The following is a 5,238-nucleotide window of genomic DNA, read 5'->3' on the forward strand; positions in this document are numbered from 1 at the left end:
ACTGTTTCTCCAAAAGTATAGCCAGAGATGCACAAAGAAAATTACTTCAGCCTTTTGAATAAAAGGTCCAAGTTCAGGAACAAATCTCTAAGTTTTACAGAGGTCAAGGGGCCTTAGAGGTCACATAACAGGACCAATCAAATTATTAGATGAAAATAGAAAAATCATGATATGCATATAGAGCCATAGGGTAAAGATTCCAGCTCTCTCTACAGTGTGTGAAGGTTTGAAGGTTTTTAAGTACCTTCTAAACTACTGACACACTTCCAGATGCTCCTCAAATTATGCTATTTTTAAGATCCAAATGACTGTATTTAGAGTAGACTAGACTAGACTACTAGAATATTTTAGTTAGAAGGGACCTTTAATGACCATCTAAAATTACAGAAGGCTGGAAAAGACCCTTAAGATCATTGAATCCAACTATAAATCCAACACTAAGAAGTGCATTACTACACCATGTTCCTCAGTACCACATCTACATATCTTTTAAAATATGATTCCATGATTCTATGGTCTCTAGGGATGTGATCAGCCACCTCCCTGGGCAACCTCTTCCCATGCCTGATAACTCTTTCAATTTCAATCCCTCCTAACCTGGTGTTGTTTTCAGACTTACTGAGGGTGATCTCCATCCCCTTGCCCAGATCACTGATGAAGATATTGAACAGAACTGTCCACAGCACTGAACCCTGGGGAGCACCACTTGTGACTGGCCACTGCTGGATGTAACTCCATTCACCAGCACTCTCTGGGCACAGCCATCCAACTAGTTTTCTACTCAGAAAAGAGTATGCTCTAGTCCAACTGCAGCCGCATATTTAAATTAACTTATCATGGAAGAACCAGAATGATATTTGTCTCCATCATCTTTTTTGTTGTCTTTTTTTTTTTTTTCCTTCCACAAATTCTGCAACTTGGAGGCCTTGTCTTTTGTGGCAAAGTATCACTTGTACCTACGTTTTACACTATCCTGTGCCCATTTAGTTACAGAATTCCATCCCTGGCAATCAAAGATCTGAATAAATTTGCTTATCTTTGTATTGATAGAAGAGGTAAAGGAAGAAAGGGAGAGGTTGTGGCATGTGATAATTAATCAAAATGTCATCTTCCCAGTCACCCCACATCACCCTATTTATGGTTATCTTCAAAGGTCCCTAAAACTTGCTACTTTTTACATCTCTGATAGCAAATAAAAGCAGCCTTTGTCACAGAGGTCAGGTGGTGTGGCATAGATTTACTCCAAGAGGGAAACTAGTTCTGCCTAAAGCACACAGTCTTGTCCCTGCATCTTGGTAGCAGACATGAAGTTCATGTAATTTTGTGTTGTGTTGGCTTGTGTTGCCCTGGGAAGCAGGTCAGGGCATGGGGAGGGCAGGCTCATTGTCCCATGCCAGGGGACACGGTGGATGATCATGTATGTAACATATTTACATCAGATTCTCTTTTAGGCACACACCTTTTCCTTTCTGCATTCCTGCACCTGAACACTGTACTGCAAGGGGGGCAAAAATCAATTAAAGCACAGGTAAAAGACAATAAATTAACACTTACATATCAAGTTGTGCTTTGAAGAGAGGAAGAAAGAGAAAGAGAGAAGCTACGTCACTAGCTGGCTAGTGTGTTTTGCATATAAAATATCTGCATCAGGGAAATCAAGAAGAGGAAAACAGAGTGGGTGTCCACTTAATGGAGCCTGGGGATATTCCAGATTCAGTAAATTGAGTGATTGCATTTAAAACTACAGAGGTTCAAAGCAATGAGACGAATAACAGGAACTGATAGAAGAGCTTAAGCAGCTTGTACGTCTTTATCAGAAAACCTCAGATTTAAGGTGGTTTTTGAGAAGTTATGCAGGATATGTTTTCCTGACTGCATTAAAGATGAAGAGATGCCTTTAAGTTAGATTTCTGAATGTAATTAGATTTATTGCTTTGCCAATTAGGTCATCTAGAAGCCTATGACAAGTTAAGTTTCCTGTGATTTTCTTACAAAATCTTCTTTTAAACATATGACTCGCTGGACAAATTAAATGCCTTTTCCTGTAACAATAGCCATAATCTAAATTCTTTGTCTGGAATCCCATCAATACTGTACATTTGGCCAGCAAATGATTCATGTTGCATTAAATTACATTTCTGTTTTCCTGGGCTGCCTCTTCAAATTTTCTTGACACTTCAATTCATTAAGCAGACGGAGATGGAACTTGTGACTGAAATGTTTTGTTCAATAATACTTAAACTCATTCCCTGCAAACCAGTGTTATCCACCGCTCCTAGAGAAGGGTGGTTTCACTTCAGCACCTTTCCTAATAACTGGCTGAATGCTTCCTAACAGAAATCCATTTCTGGCAATTCATGCACAGTTGATTAAATACCTTTATTTAACCCCGCCTTTCCCTTGGTAGATGCAAAGAAGCTGAAACTGGAAAGTTGTTGATTATGATGATATTGGACAATTAATTATACATTGTAATAACCTCTGACCCAAGCAAACATTTCCTTTTTCATTTAATCAGATGAAATGAAAAGTGATCAAATAATTACCTGTTTTTGCCTTCCAATCAAGCTCTAGGTAGAGAAGAGATGTTGAGAGAAAATCAAGCAGAACCTTAAAAAAGTAACAATAATAATCAAGCAAATGAAGAATAAGAAATAAATCTATTGAAATTAATAATTAGAATATTTTTTCACTTACTTCATCATCATCTAAACAAATTAAAGCCCTCCTGAGATGGCTTCTCTACTCAGTTTCATGTCCGTGACACTAGGACATGAGAAGTTTTTCCTGACCTCTGTGTTCACACCTGGGTCAGTGGGCCCCATCACTTATGAATGATTCTGTATCTGATTCTTCTGAAGCTGTTTCTTTTGTGTCCTTATTTTACACAGAGGGAGGGAAGTATTTCATGAAACCATCTCTGAACAGGTGGAAAAAAGGTATAAAAATGAGGGGGGTGGGGGGAGAGGGGGGAAGCAAACATGCAGTGTGTTACATTAAACACACAGAAGAATGTTTCTATCTTCTCAGATCCCTCAGTCTTTGGAAAGTCGTTATCTTTTCAGAAATAACAGTATCAGCTCCAGACTTCTTTAGTCATTTTGGATCCTGTAAAGTGCTTTTAATCTTACTCTTCGCAGAGTAAAACTGTCCTGAATTTAACCAAACGCCAAAAGTAAGGTGAGAATTCTGTACGGTCTGGGGGAGTTTTTGTTGGATCTTTTTGTGTGTAGTCCATAAAAATGAGTTAGTCCTTCACTGGGTAAACCCACATTTCTCCAGCTAAGTATCTTGATCCGTAGGAGCACGTGTTTTTAGCAGTGTGGTGTGTGCAACACAGGTTGGCAGTCTGGGGTCACCAGTGAGGGTGCCTCTCCTCTTGCAGCTCTCAAATTTGCTCTTCAGCTGCCTGGGAGTCGAGAACTGAACTCCTCACCCACTCAGTGCTCTGCAAAGTGTCATCTGAGGTGCTACTAGAGGTGTCCATCTTTCAGCTACCAGAGTGATGTAGGTACCTTAACTAGTGATGCTGAAATTAAATACTTAATGTTAGGAAGTTATACGCCTTCTTTGCCTTTGAAAAGTTGCACCTCTGTGTTCTGATTCAACTTTCTACGGCTACAAAGTGAAAAAGTTCAGAGCAGAGAATAATAAACATAAATCAGCCTATTTGTTTAATAGGTCATTAAACCAGAAATGGCTATTATTTAAAATTATTAAATCAGTATAGGAAGAACTCCTACATTTTTACTTTTAAGTTTATTAAAATTTGCTAAACTAGTGCTCTTTTGTAATTAGGTGAATGAACTTGGCTTTCTGCAGTTCTGAGCACTTCAAGTGTGAGGCTTTATTGTACTCAGTACATATCTTTTTTTATATAATAATAAAATGTTATTGAAATGCCTTTTCAGATCATCAGCATTCTTAGTGTTAAAATTCCTTTATTGCTAGAAGTTTTCTTTGATGTTAACAAAGTTTCAGAAAGGTCCTTAAGTGTGCTTTGCTTTATTTTGAACATTAAAATAATAATAGCTGCATTTTGTTCAGTGTGTAACTAACTACTTATTTGACTTTGTATAAATGCATTTCTTCCTTTTATAAAATACTCCTGCAGATATGAAAATTTCTGTATTCTTTTTAGGAGTACTGTCAGGATATGCAATATATAGTGCTGAGGTGGGACAGAGTGCATTGTTCTCTCCTCAATATCACTTTTGATCACATCATTAAGTACACAGTCCTGCCATACAGATGAGCAAGGTGTTTGTCACCAAGTGAGGTGGGTATTAATGAGCATCTTTTCTTGCATCTGACTTTGATTGAACTTTTCATCACCCTTCCTGTTTGGAGAGCTTTGCATCAATTCCAGTTAAATCCTTGCAGAACTCGTTTAATTTCTTTTACATGACTGACCTTTCTCACACATGACTGGCTGTCACAAGCTGACTGGTAGGTCTGGGTTTCTGAATCTTGAGTCTTTTAATTGCATTGAGAGGCATTTTGCTGTAGAGTAGGAAAGAATACTCAATTGCTTAACTTATTACATGCTTTAAAAATGATCCTGAGAGGTCAGACACAGACTTTCTGAAGATCTTTGGATTTTCTGTTTGTGGTTTGAATTGGGTAATTTCTTTTTTGTTGGGGAATAAGTGTTTACATTTTCCCTCCCCTACCCACAACTTAATAATAAAAATATCAATAAATAATTACTAATTGAATTAATATTCAGCTTAAATGCCCTTTTTATCTTTAGGAGGTACACAGGAATACACCTTCATCAGCAGTTAATAATCCTTACCTACAGTACCTGGTCTTATATTCACTGGCTTTTCTAAATCGGCATGCACCATTCCCCTTTAAAATCAGACATCTAGTCTAAGCTAGTCTTTACTCTCCCTCTAATGCTTGTGCAGAGAAATAGACCCCTCCAGAGGGTAATTTGTCCTAATTGTCTTGGATATCATAGTTTTTGATTAGTAACTCCTGGTAGTAACTGCTACTCACCAAAGGAACCTGGATGAGTGTCTTAAGCTAGATGTCTCACATTTATGTGATTAAGGCTGGGCCATACAGATTCTATCCCAGGGGTTGTGAGTTGCAGGTTCCCTTTCTGTCCAATACTGTACCAGGTTTCCCAATATCTGAGGCACATAAACCATATAAAGCTTCTCCAGAGTCTTCTCCCCAGTGTCCTTCATGCTGTTGACTTCAATCTGGTGACTTTGTAAACTTCAAAGG

The 5,238-nt window shown here is 38.1% G+C and overlaps 1 long non-coding RNA gene across 1 annotated transcript; it reads left to right on the forward strand.

Annotated features, from left to right (window-relative positions):
• Nucleotides 1–1,163: 1,163 nt before the first annotated feature.
• On the forward strand, nucleotides 1,164–4,250 carry LOC126645033 (uncharacterized). The gene is made up of 3 exons (XR_007630063.1): nucleotides 1,164–1,528; nucleotides 3,386–3,507; nucleotides 4,142–4,250. It is a non-coding gene; the product is annotated as an uncharacterized LOC126645033 (long non-coding RNA).
• Nucleotides 4,251–5,238: the final 988 nt, after the last annotated feature.

Source organism: Myiozetetes cayanensis, unplaced genomic scaffold (genome assembly GCF_022539395.1).
Source record: "Myiozetetes cayanensis isolate MyiCay16 unplaced genomic scaffold, myiCay2020 scf1, whole genome shotgun sequence".
NCBI classification, from domain to species: domain Eukaryota; kingdom Metazoa; phylum Chordata; class Aves; order Passeriformes; family Tyrannidae; genus Myiozetetes; species Myiozetetes cayanensis.